The following is a 14,488-nucleotide window of genomic DNA, read 5'->3' as shown; positions in this document are numbered from 1 at the left end:
TACCACCTCACACTTCTCCGGACTGAACTCCATCTGCCACTTCTCAGCCCAGCTCTGCATCCTATCAATATCCCTCTGTAAACTTCGACAGCCCTCCACACTATCCACTACACCACTGATCTTTGTGTCATCTGCAAACTTGCTAACCCACCCTTCCACCCCCTGATCTAAGTCATTAATAAATATCACAAAAAGTAGAGGTCCCAGAACCGATCCCTGTGGGACACCACTAGTTACAGCCCTCCAATCCGAATGCACTCCCTCCACCACAACCCTCTGCTTTCTACAGGCAAGCCAATTCTGAATCCACACGGCCAAGCCTCCCTGGATCCCTTGGCCTCTGACCTTCTAAAGAAGCCTACCATGTGGAACCTCGTCAAACGCCTTACTAAAATCCATGTAGACCACATCTACTGCACTACCCTCATCAATCTTCCTGGTCACCTCCTCAAAGAACACTATCAGGCTTGTGAGGCAAGATCTTCCCTTCACAAAGCCATGCTGGCTGTCTCTAATCAGTCCATGATTCTCTAAATGATTATAGATCCTATCTCTTAGAATCCTTTCTAACAGCTTACCCACCACAGACGTAAGGCTCACTGGTCTGTAATTCCCTGGACTATCTCTACTACCTTTTTTGAATAAGGGGACAACATTCGCCACCCTCCAATTCTATGGTACCATTCCCGTGTCCAACAAGGACTCAAAGATCCTAGCCAACTGTTCAGCAATCTCCTCCCTCGCCTCCCGAAGCAGCCTGGGGAATATTCCGTCAGGCCCCGGGGACTTATCTGTTTTAATATTTTCTAACAGCTCCAACACATCCTCTCTCTTGATATCCACATGCCCTAGAACATTAACCTTACCAACCCTGTCCTCAGCATCATCAAGACCCCTCTCCTTGGTGAATACTGAAGAGAAGTATTCATTGAGAACCTCACCCACTTCCACAGCTTCCAGGCACATCCTCCCACCTTTGTCTTTAATCGGACCTACCTTTACTCTAGCCATCCTCCTGCTCTTCATGTACGAGTAAAAAGCCTTGGGATTCTCCTTAACCCTACTTGCTAAAGCCTTTTCATGACCCCTTCTCGCTCTCCTCAGCCCCTTCTTAAGTTCCTTCCTTGCTACTCAATATTCCTCATGAGCCCTATCTGATCCTTGCTACTTACACTTTATGCATGCTGCCTGTCATCTCAATTTACATTCTCAAGTTCTCGCCTTATAGCCTCATAATTCGCCTTTCCCCATTTAAATATCTTCCTGTCTTCTTTGCTCTTATTTTAGGTTCAACAGCCCGGCACAGCTAATAGAGCTACTGCCTCAGATCTCTGACAACCTGTTTTCAGTCCCGGTCTCTGGTGCTGCCTGTGTGGAGTTTGCACATTCTCCCTGTGACTGCGTGGGTTCCCTCCCACATCCCAATGACATGCAGGTTGGTGGGTTAATTGGCCTCTGTGAGTTGCCCCTAGTGTGTGGGTGTAGTATGAAAGGCCAGGGGTCAGATGACTGTGACAACACTACTGACCCCCATGGTCGGATGATAGCATTGCCTATCAGGTCGGAAGCTATACCACTGTCAATCAAGGGTCCGGCTCCGCCCCACCCATTAAAGAGCACACCTGAGGATTGGCTCATAACCCAACTTTGTTCTTGACCCTGAATCATTGGCTTGTTTCACCTGAGTGGGCTCCACCCTGCTACAGCCCTATAAAAGGTGGTGCTCGTGGGCTCTCGCTCTCTTTTCTGATTGGTGCTGGGGTCGAGACCACAGGTGAGAGGGTGCACTTCCACAGGGGTCTAGGAGCGTCCTGAGTAGATTCCCAGTAGCATAGAGCCGTTGTTTGTCCCAATTCAGGGGGTCCAGACAACGTATTTGTTCATTCCCTGATCGTTTGTACTAGTTCATTGTGTGTGTGTGTGTGTGTGTGTGTGTGTGTGTGTGTGAGAGAGAGAGAGCATGTGTGCACTTCACCCCTGTTGCGACTCCCCCCACGTTTTGCGATCACCCTAGTGCGAGTGTGCGAGGGTGCATTTGTTCCTTCACATTCTGTTCCCGTGTCGGTCTTTGTGAATAAAATCCTCCTTTTAAAGTACAAAGACAGTGTCCAGATACCTTTATCATTAAGATACCAAAAGAATCTTTCTCATAACAGTGGGTGAGGGGTGGAATCTCGGGGGAGTTCAAATTAAGTTGAGTTTATTGTCATGTACACAAGTACGGTGAGGTGCAGGTACAATGAAAAACTTGCTTGCAGCAGCATCACACGCATGTAGGTACAGACAACACAAAGAACATAAATTAGACATAAATTATACAAGAGATTAAAAGTGAGAGAAAAAATGTGCAAAAGCAAGACATTCATGTAAAAATAAAGACACAATCAGAGACAAGTCCACAGTAGTGCAAGAGGTGGTCTATCGTGTCTCGTTGCTGAAGTAGGGTTGGGGTTTTGCAGGTCGGTTCAAGAACCTGATGGTTGTAGGAAAGTAGCTGTTCCTGAACCTGGTGGTGTGGGAAGTCAGGCTTCTGTTGATGAGAACATGGGGAGAATAAAATGAGTTAGGGTAGGACGAGAGTAAAAATGGATACTTGATGATTGGTGCAAACTCAATGATCTAGGCATTTATCATGTTGTGTTGTGGGTGCTTCCTGTGCATAGAGTGGCAGTGTTGTTTCCTACATTACAACAGTGACCACACTCAGTGAAGTAACACGTTGGCTGTAACATGGTTCAGGATACCCTGAGGTGATGTAACATTGCAAGTCCTTCCTTTACAAAGGGCAGCTCATAGTAACGGATGGGACTGACCTCATTGACATGCAGTGTCCCATTCTATTGGAAGTCCTTCATGGAAAAGTTCCTTCAGAAACACCGTTGACCACAAGTCCATCGGGCAGTGGTCCACGCGGAATGTCCTGCAGGTAGCAGGAGAAAGACATGGTGGATACTGTGGGGTGGTTCCCTAAGCAGACCGTCAAAACCATCTGGTAGACTGCCTTATCGCCAGAACTCACCAACAAACACCAAGCCCTTGCCTGGCTGGCAGTGAGATGAGCCCTCTCCTTCAGATATGTCCTGCACAGTCGAAGTCTCACTCCCATCACACGCTGCCCTCAGGACGGCTACAACGAGGAAGAGATGATTGCCCACCTCTTTGTGACCCATGCATTTGCAAAGAAGAAGGAAGCAAGGGTCCTTGTCGAGGTTCATCCTGAGCAACTGCGTAACAGAGGACTCTCTGATCTATGGGCTGTTTCCAGGGATGCACACTGAGACAGACATCAAGTGCTGCTGGAAGATCATCAACTTACACTTTGGTCTGCCCAAAACTCGTGAGTCTCGCAGTGTAAGGAGATGTCCATAAGTGAACACTGACAACTAGCACATTCTAAGCTGCAGGACTATGTGATAAGGGATACACTCAGTGCAGCCAATGCAAAGCCTTTGTTGGAAAGGACCACAGTCTAAGGTCCTGCTGCCACTGAACACTGAAGGGCGCATCCTGTGTGTAACAGCCCCCAACCACTTGAAGGGCAGGCACGGTAGTGTAGCGGTTAGCATAACACTATTACAGCACCAGCGACCTGGGTTCAATTCACGCCGCTGACTTAAGGAGTTTGTACGTTCTCCCCGTGTCTGTGTGGGTTTCCTCCGGGTGCTCCGGTTTCCTCCCACATTCCAAAGACATACGGGTTAGGAAGTTGTGGGCATGCTATGTTGGCGCCGGAAGCGTGGCGACACTTGAGGGCTGCTCCCAGAACACTCTACGCAGAAGATGTATTTCACTGTGTGTTTCGATGTACGTGTGACCAATAAAGAAATCTTATCTTATTGTCCAAAGAAACCATATGAGTGGCATTGGGAGCTTAGTACATGAATATATCAACTTGACAACAATATGAAAAAAACTTGACAACACTTTAAATGTGTAGATTGAACGGCATCATGACTGTAAAAAAAAGGTCCGTAAACTGTTTTGTATTGTATGTATTTTTTAAGAATAAAGTTTATTCTTAAAACTAAAAAAAGATTCTGGTTAAGCATGAGATGTGATATTACTCTGTGAGTGACACATTGCATAACAATCTTCATGAGCTATTTGTGGAATAAATTACAAACTTTCGTCATCAGAATTAGAATAGAATTAGCCATCATTACCACATGCCTCAGAGTATCATGCTGTTTGGTTTTTAATTTATTACATTGTGCATTAAGAGGATGGGATAATTTTTAGTTTTGGGAAGACTTAAAATTCCACGGATCTTCATGTTATGTACTCTTTTTGAATGATCCATCTTTATGGCTTCTTCTGAAGCTTTGACGGGATCGGCCACACAAGTTATTTATACTTCTCTACCACCTCATTAACAAAATATATTTATATGGTGCCAGTAACATAGCGATAACTCCCAAGGTGTTTCACAAAACGTTTCAAGTAGACCTACAGAAGGTAAGAAACAGCGTGCTGGAATAACTTAGTGGGTCGAGCAGTATCTGTGGAGGGAAAGGAACTGCGACATTTCAGAACTGATGCAGGATTTCGATCTGAAACATCGACATTTCCTTCCCCACAGACGTTGTTTGACCCGCTGAATTTTTCCAGCAGATTGTTTGTCAAAGTCAAAGTCGAGTTTATTGTCACGTGCACAAGTACACGTACGCACAGGTGCAATGAAAGACTTACTTGCAACAGCATCACAGGCACATAGCATCAGAGATACAACATTCACACAAAAAACATAAATTAAACATAAATTGTACACAATTTTTACAAGAAAGAACACAATTAGAACCAAAAAAAAAGCCAAGTCCATTTTAGTGCAAATTGATCCAAGTGGTCATAGTGATGCTAAACTGTAGTGATTAGGGTTGTGCCGGTCCATTCAAGAACCAAATGGTTCATGGAGGGGAGGCTGCAGTCTCTTGTGTCTCTGAACTTACAGAAAGCCTGACTGGAAGTATTTGTATCCCGGAACGCCAATCTGTCACTCCTGCCCCTCCCTCAATCATGCTTCTGTAATAGCTATAATATCACAATCCCATGTGCCAATCCATGCACAGACCTGTGAAGCTTCTTGCATTAAAATATCCACAGATCCCTGAAAGTTGCCTCACAGGTGGATAGGGTAGTTAAGAAAGCTTATGGGGTGTTTGCTTTCATAAGTCAAGGGATCGAGTTTAAGAGCTGCGAGGTAAAGATGCAGCTCTACAAAACTCTGGTTAGACCACACTTATAGTACTTTGTCCAGTTCTGGTCACCTCATTATAGGAAGGATGTGGAAGCATTGGAAAGGGTGCAGAGGAGATTTACCAGGATGCTGCCTGGTTTAGAGAGTATGGATTATGAGGAGAGACTAGGGGAGCTAGGGCTTTACTCTTTGGAGAGTAGGAGGGTGAGGGGAGACATGATAGAGGTGTACAAAATATTAAGAGGAATAGATAGAGTGGACAGCCAGCGCCTCTTTCCCAGGGTACCAATGCTCAATACAAGACGACATGGCTTTAAAGTAATGGGTGGGAAGTTCAAGGGAGATATCAGAGGAAGGTTTTTTACCCAGAGAGTGGTTGGGGCATGGAATGCGCTGCCTGGCGTAGTGGTGGAGGCAGGTACGTTGATCAAATTCAAGCAATTACTAGATAGGCATATGCAGGAACTTAAAATAGAGGGATATGTGGGAGAAAGGGGTTAGATAGTCTTAGACGAGGTTTAAAGGTCGGCACAACATTGTGGGCCGAAGGGCCTGTATTGTGCTGTACTGTTCCATGTTGTATGTTCTAAAATAAATGCAGTTTAGCCCATCAGACCGTCCTCACTTCCCGTCCTCCCCCTTCCTGCGTAACAAAGCTCATACGTAAATGGATCTATACCTGCCCAAAATAGTGTACATGCCAGCAACATCAGTGTTTGCATAGTGAACTCTACCAGGAGTTTTAACCAGTTCAAGTTTATTGTCATTGGCACACATACCCAGGGTATAAATGCCAGGAAAATGAGCTTTTTGCAGTAGCAGCTCAGTACATTACAAACAGAAATTATATTAACTTAAATTAACATAAATTATACATAACTCGTACGTCAAAATAATCAAAAATAGACATAACGACATTAGTGCAAGTTAAGAGAAATATAGTCCAAGGTGGTGTTAGGGTTTTTCAGGTCAGTTCAAGAACCTGATGTCAGTGGGGAAGAAGCTGTTGTTGAACCGTGAGGTGTGGGCCTTCAGGCTCCTGTACCTCCTGCCTGATGGCAGCATCGAGAAGAGGGCATGGCCCGGATGGTGGGGGTCCTTAATGATAGATGTCACCTTCCTGAGACATCTTGTAGATGTCCTCGATGGTGAGGAGAACTGTACCCGTGATGGTACTGGCTGAGTCCACTGCTCTCTGTATCCTCTTGCGTTCCTGTGCATTGGAATTCCCAAACCAGGCTGTGTTGCAATCAGTCAGAATGCTTCCCACTGCAGATCTGTAGAAGTTTGTCAGATTCTTCGACGACATGCCGAATCTCCTTAACCTTCTAAGAAAGTAGAGACGCTGGTGTGTCTTCTTCCTGGTTGCATCTATGTGCTGAGCCCAGGATAGATCCTCCGAGATGTTGATACCCAGGAACTTGAAGCTGTATAACATACAGTATGATCTTGAGCCACACAGAAGACCAAAAGCTTGAGGTTACAATGAGTATTAAAGAAGGAGAGAGAGGTGGAGGTAGTGATTTGGGAAGATATGCCAGAATTAATTCCTTGGCACCTGTAGACATGGTACCCAATAGTGTAGCAGTGATAATTACTTGAGTAAGAATAGGTTATTTTCCAAAATGACTTTGTTGATCGAAAATATATGAGGCAAGAGGTTTCCTTTGAATCAGTTTTGCAACTGTGAATGACTGAGGTTAAGTGTCTCACTCACTAATTAGTCATCAGTTTCAGGGAATCTTGCTGTAATCAATCCTGACAAGGTTGGTTTAATGGGTTTGGGATTGTCAACAGGAAATGGTGACTTCATGTTTAACATGGGATTGTGGAAATGTAGACCAGAAATGAACAGAAACGGTTCAAAATAGAAAATGTTGGAAATACTCAGCAGGTCAGGAAGCATCTCTGTCCACAGCATGGTAGTGTAGCGGTTAGCGTAACGCTATTACGGCGCCAGCAACCTGGGGTCAATTCCGGCCGCTGTCTGTAAGGAGTTTGGACGTTCTCCCCATGTCTGCGTGGGTTTCCTCCAGGTGCTCTGGTTTCCTCCCACATTCCAAAGATGTACGGGTTAGGAAGTTGTGGGCACGTTATGTTGGCGCCGGAAGCGTGGTGACACATGTGGGCTGCCCCCAGCACATTCCCAGACTGTGTTGGTTGTTAATGCAAAAAGGCGCATTTCACCGTGTGTTTTGATGTCCACGTGACTAATAAATATTAATCTGTAGAGAGATTAAATAGAGTGAATGTTTCAGGTCGACAAGGGCAACAATCATTCGAGTGCCCAAGGAGAGGAGGGTGAGCTGCCTCAACGACTATCGCCCGGTAGCACTCACATCTACTGTGATGGAAGTGCTTCGAGAGGTTGATCGTGGCTAGAATTAACTCCTGCTTGAGCAAGGATCTGGACCCACTGCAATTCGCCTACTACCACAACAAGTCTACATCCAACGCAATCTCTCTAGCTCTCCACTCAGCTTTGGAGCACCTAGACAACTGCAAGACACCTGTGTTCCAGAGCTTGGAACAATAGTCAGAAATGTGTCTCAATAAACTTCTTCTAATTTTGTTCATCCACTAACAGTTCCTTTGAACTTTATTAGGTCAATAATCAAAAGTTTCCTTCATATCTCCCTCTGCAATGTCCTTTTGCCCATGAACAAGTGTCCTGGCGAGATGTCCTAGATGTTAACCCTAGGTTCCTGGGTCCCACTGACCTCAGGTTTTGTCTGTGTAGAGTTTGCACGTTCTCCCTGGGACCATGTAGGTTTTCTCCAATTTCCTCCCACATCCCAAAGACGTGTGGGTAGGTCTGTAACTTACCCCTTATGGTAAACAAGTGGCAAAAAAAGAAGGGAAGTTGATGTTAATGTGAGAGAGAATAAGTTGCAAGGGCACAGGAAATTCAAAGAAGGGCAATGGGACTGATGGGACTGCACTGGGTGCTGGCATGAACCTGATGGGCTGAATAGCCCTTTTGTGTGTTATACATAGAACAGTACAGCACAGGAACAGGCCCTTCAGCCCACGATGTCTGTGCTGAACACGACACCAAATTAAACTAAATCTCTTCTGCCTGCACACAATCCACATCCCTCCATTCCCTGCACATTCATGTGTCTATCTAACAGCCTTTAAACACCACCATCATATCTGCTTCCACTGCCACTCCTGGCAGCCCATTCCAGGCACCCACCACTCTCTGTGTAAAAAACCTGCCCTACACATCTCCTTTAAACTTTCACCCTCTCACCTTAAATCCACACCCTCTAGTTTTTGTCATTTCGACCCTTGGAAAAAGACATCAGCTGTCTCACCTATCTGTGCCTTTCATAATTCTATAAACTTCTATCAGGTCTCCCCTCAGCCTCCGACGCGCCAGAGAAAACAACCCAAGTCTATCCAACCCCTCGTTATGGCTAATCCCCTCTAATCTAGGCAGCATCCTGGTAAACCTCTTCTGCGCCCTCTCCAAGGCACATACCACCAGGCTTAAGGTCAGATTTTATCCCACTGTGATAAAACTATTGAACCGTTCCCTTATACGATGAGATGGACTCTGACCTCACAATCTACCTTGTTGTAACCTTGCACCCTATTGTCTACCTGCACTTTCTCTGTAGCTGTGACACTTTACTCTGTACTGTTATTGTTTTTACCTGTACTACATCAATGCACTCTGTACTAACTCAATGTACCTGCACTGTGTAATGAATTGATCTGTACGATCGGTATGCAAGACAAGTTTTTCACTGTACCTTGGTACAAGTGACAATAATAAACCAATACCAATACATCCTTCCTACAATGGGGCAAACAGAACTGCACAACTCTAAGCGTGGCCTGACCAAAGTTTTATACAGCTGCACCATGACTTGTTGACTCTTGTACGTTATGCCCCTAGCAATGAAGGCAAGCATGCCGTACGCCTTCTTTACCATTCTATCTACTTGCGGTGTACTTTCAATGAGCTACAGACTTGGACCCCAAGATCCCTCTGTACATCAATGCTGTTGAGGGTCCTGCTATTAACGATATGCTTTCCCCTTACTTGTTACTTTTAATGAGCTAGCACATCAAGATTTAATGAGGGGATGGAGGGCTGGGTTAGTAAATTTGCAGACGACACTAAGATCGGCGGTGTTGTGGATAGTGTGGAGGGCTGTCGGAGCTTACAGAGGGATATTGATAGGATGCAGAGCTGGGCTGACAAGTGGCAGATGGAGTTCAATCCGGAGAAGTGTGAGGTGGTACACTTTGGAAGGACAAACTCCAGGGCAGAGTACAGGGTAAATGGCAAGGTACTTGGCAGTGTAGAGAAGCAGAGGGATCTGGGGGTTCATATTCACAGTTCACTGAAAGTTGCCTCACAGGTGGAAAGAGCAGTTAAAAAGACCAACAGGATGTTAGCTTTCATAAGTCGTGGGGTTGAGTTTAAGAGCCGCGAGGTGATGATGCAGCTTTACAAAACTCTAGTTAGACCACACTTAAGATTACTGTGTTCAGTTCTGGTCGCCACATTATAGGAAGGATGTGGAGGCGTTGGAAAGGGTGCAGAGGAGATTTACCAGGATGCTGCCTGGATTGGAGAATATGGATCATGAGGAGAGACTAAGGGAGCTAAGGCTTTACTCATTGGAGAGAAGGAGGATGAGAGGAGACATGATAGAGGTGTACAAAATATTAAGAGGAATAGATAGAGTGGACAGCCAGCACCTCTTTCCCAGGGCACCAATGCTCAATACAAGAGGACATGGCTTTAAAGTAATGGGTGGGAAGTCCAAAGGAGATGTCAGAGGGAGGTTTCTCACCCAGAGAGTGGTTGGTGCGTGGAATGTGCTGCCTGGGGTGGTGGTGGAGGCTGATACGTTGGTCAAGTTCAAGGGATTGTTAGATAAGCATATGGAGGAATTTAAGATAGAGGGATATGTGGGAGGAAGGGGTTAGATAGTCTTAGATGTGGTTTGAAGGTGGGCACAACTTGGTGGGCCAAAAGGCCTGTATTGTGCTGTATTGTTCTATGGTTCTATGGTACTGTTGACCCTATCTATTCCCCTCATAATCTCATATGCTAAAGATGAATTCTTGATCTCCCAGTCTACCTCGTCGTGGCCCTTGCTCTCTGCCTGCACTGCACTTTTTCTGTAACTGTAACATTTTATTCTGCGTTCTGTTGTTTTTCCTTTTGTACTACCTTAATGTAATTATGTATGGATTGATGTGTTTGGATGGCATGAAAAACAAAAGCTTTGTACTGTATCTCGGCACATATGACAATAATAAACCAATTACCAATATTCTCCATTCTGCTTTTCTTTTTACTACCTCAATGGCATTATGTACGGCATAATCTACCTGCGTGGCACACAATCAAAAGCTTTTCACTGTATCTCTGTACACGTGACAATAATGAACCAATACACTCACGACTGTGTGGCCAGATTCTGCTCTAACTTCATCTACAAGTTTGTGGACGATACCACTGTAGTCGGCTCTAGCGCCTTCCTGTACTCTGACTCATCAGAGTACAGGAAGGAGATAGAGTGCATAGTGACATGGTGTCATGACAACAACCTTTCCCTCAATGTCAGCAAAACAAAGGAGCTGGTTGTTGACTTCAGGAAGGGGGACGGTGCATACATTCCTGTTTACAGCAACAGCAACAGCACTGAGATCGAGAGGGTTGAGAGTTTCAAGTTCCTAGGAGTGAACATCACCAATAGCCTGTCTTGGTCCAACCATGTAGACACCATGGCCAAGAAAGCTCACCAATGCCTCTACTTCCTCAGGAGGCTAAAGAAATTTGGCATGACCCTTACCAATTTTTATTGCAGTTTGGTGGGTGAGTTTGTCCTCCCCTTCCCCAGCCACGCCACCACTCCTGGTGAGGACGTTATGTTGTAGAAGTTCCTGTCAATGTGCAGAGGCTCACTGTAACAGCTGGAGCTAGTGACCATAATAAATCAAATCAGCCATGATCCTGTTGAAAGGCAGAGCAGACTCAAGGAGCTGAATGGTTGACTTCTGTCCCTCAGTCTTGCAGTCTTAACACTGTCGCAGCCAAGACGTTTGTCGTCATATAATGCATTTCTCCAGGGTGCTGCACAATGTTCAAGATTTACAGCCAGTGAAATATTTTTTGAAGCGTAATCACTTTGATGCAACTTTGAGGGGAACTTTTGCTGTCGGAAGTGCAAGGACCAATCTGTGCACAGTGACTTCCCACAGACAACAATGGAAATAATGACCAATACTTAATGGTGGTGATTGAGGGTTCACGATTGGCTGGGGCACATGGAAGAACATTGCTACTTTTCATTGAGATAATGCAAATAGTTCTGCAATTCAAGCATTGGCACTATTGTTTAATATTAGACTGATTAACTCAGAATTAACATTTTTAATTGTGCGATAAGCCGCAAGCATTTTTAAACATTTGGCAGTTGCAATAGTTCGAGATGTTCTTGCTGATTATGAAAATTAATACAATACTAGAAATATAGGACCCTCAGAAAAAGCATCAGAGAGAAATGATGTGGAGGCACAGAGTGGTACAGCACAGAAACAGACCCTTCAGCCCACCGCATCCATGCCAACTTTTCTTCCCATCTACACTCATGCCATTTGCCAGCATTAAGACCGTATCCTTCTGTGCCTTGTCTGTTCAAGTACCTGTCTCAATGCTGTACAGTGCCATGATTATTTTTTAACTAGGCCAGGGTATTAATGGTAACAGAATCAAGAGGGTACAGATGGAACCATTTCAGGTGGCTAGTGTGGGAATTCGATAATTCACCATCAGTAGTTATCTTGAATAAATTAATTCTTTATTCCCTTTACAACTTTTGAAGGTCTGCTTTTTGTACATCTGTTACTGTTTAAGTGCAGTAAAAGTTGGTTTAGTGGTATGGTTTGAAGATCTGAACTGATCCAGACTGCACAGAGCCTCTGTCACCAGGGAAAACCCATCTAGAGCTTGGAATACCAAAGTTGCTTGGAGAGTTTCCAGGTATGTTTACAGTGGAAATTAGAAATTAGAAATATTGCACTGGCCATAGGGCTTCTGAAGATGTCGTGAAATCTTGAGAGTTTTACTAGACAGGTTTGTTGATCATGTCTTTGTTGAATTATAGCTGTCAAACCTCTTGTACGATAAAGATGATCTCTCAGTCCACCTTGGCATGGCCCTTGCCCCTTATTGTCTACCTGCACTGCACTTTCTCTGTAACTATCACACTACTACGTATTCTGTAACTGCTTTTCCCTTTGTACAACTTCGATGTACTTGCGTACTAGCGATAGGTTCTTGATTGGTGAGGGGGTTAAGGGTTACAGGGAGAAGGCTGAGTTGAAAAAGAAATCAGCCATGATTGAATGGCAGAGCAGCTGAGATGGGCTGAATGGCCTAATTCTGTTCCTACATCTTATGGTCTTATGTTTTGAAGTAATCTGTACGGAAGGCATGCAAAACAAAGTTTTTCACTGTGTCTCGGTGTATGTGACAATAATAACTCAATTTACCACAGTCTTGCAAATAGGATATCTTTGTAAAGGGTGACCCACCCTAACATTCCCCACCCCCCATTTACTTTGTCAGTTGTTCTCTGTGCATTGGGCTGAGGAATGGGCAAAGTAGAGTGTGCACAGCAGGTGATTGTGTCTGTTGAGGAGAGATTCTAAGCATCTCTGTTGTTTATTACTTTCATACTCTGGACTTCCATTTCTCAGAGTGGAGCTGAGGTGCATTTGGATAGTTGAGGGCAAAGTGTACAGTGTTATTTTATTGGATCTGCTTTAGGAAACCCATGTGTCCCCTTGTAAGAATGTTGTATGGTTGTGAGAGTGCGGTAGATTGCAAGGCACTCAAGCAATATGGTGGACTCCATTATATTGCACGGGTGAGTGTGTTTCATCACTAATGTGGGGGTTACAAAATGCATCACAGCAGCGAAGTGAAGAGAAATGTTGACACGAGACTACAAATGCTGACAAACTGCTGGAGGAACATGGAGACACAACCCGCTGAGTTCCCTGTTCAACCTTCCTTTCCTATCAGCTTCCACCATCTGCGGCCCTTTGTTACCTCCACCCATCACCTCCCAGCCTCTGTCGCCATCTCCACCCCTCCTCTCCTTGCTCCACCTATCAACTGCCACCTGTCCCCTTGCCTCTTCATACTGGCTGTCTACTCTTTATTCTTCAGTTGCAATGAAGGGTCTCGACTCAAAACGCTGACTGTCCATTTCCCTTCACAGATGCTGGCTGACCCGCTGAGTTCCTCCTGCAGATCATTTGCTGCTGGAGAGGGATTGTCGACGTTTTGGGTCGAAACCCTGCATCAGGACAAATGTTCCTTTCTCCTGGCTTAAGTACGAAATATATATATTTCTTATCTGCTCGAGAAAACTTCAGTGGCAAACTTGGGTCCCTCAGAGAAAGCCTATGTCAACAGATCGGGCAGCATAAGAAAGCTAAATTGGTAAATTATTGTCACATGTACCGAGGTACAGTGGGAAGCTTTGTTTTGCATGCCGTCCATACAGATCATTTCATTACAACAGTGCATTGAGGTAGTATAAGGGAAAACAGTAACAGAATGCAGAATAAAGTGTTCCAGTTACCTGTAAGTAAATTTAAATAAACGTTAGTGATTCTTTGTCAGAGAATTCCTAGAGGCCTTTAGCCTGCTGTGTCCTGTTCTTGGTTCACACAACACTTCAAGATCATTGCTGAGTAATAATCAGTACACAGTGATGTTGCATTTAGCCTGTTGTCTTGTAACTCCAGTAACCTGGGTTCGTTCCCGACCTCCGGTGCTGTCTGTGTGGAGTTTTCACGTTCTCCCTGTGACCGCGTGGGTTTCCCCCGGGAGCTCCAGTTTCCTCCCACATCAGAACTGCGAGCGGGTTGGTTGGCTAATTGGTTACTCTAAATTACCCCCGGCACATGTGGAGAATCAGACGGGTGTTGATAGGCACCTGAGAGAGAATAGGTTCGAGTGAAATAAGTGAGGGAATGGGATTGATGAGATTGTCCTGAGGGCTATCACGGACTCGATGGGCCAAATGTGGTAAGGAAACATGAAATCAGCTTTTTAAATTCAGATTTTTCAAAGTGTGGAAATAAAAGAATTGGTTTGGTAAAATTCCAGTCAGATTCTCAATTGTTTCCAAGTTGTTGGTTAATAGCTTTCAGTGAATGAAACCTACTGACTGTACCCAGGCTGGGCCCAGTCCTATATCATTGTGGCTGATTTATTAACTGCCCTATAACTCATAGAGTCATGGAGTA

Source organism: Pristis pectinata, chromosome 11, assembly GCF_009764475.1.
Source record: "Pristis pectinata isolate sPriPec2 chromosome 11, sPriPec2.1.pri, whole genome shotgun sequence".
Classification (NCBI taxonomy): domain Eukaryota; kingdom Metazoa; phylum Chordata; class Chondrichthyes; order Rhinopristiformes; family Pristidae; genus Pristis; species Pristis pectinata.
The sequence above is the reverse complement of the archived record's forward strand: the minus strand, read 5'-3'. Positions refer to the sequence as shown.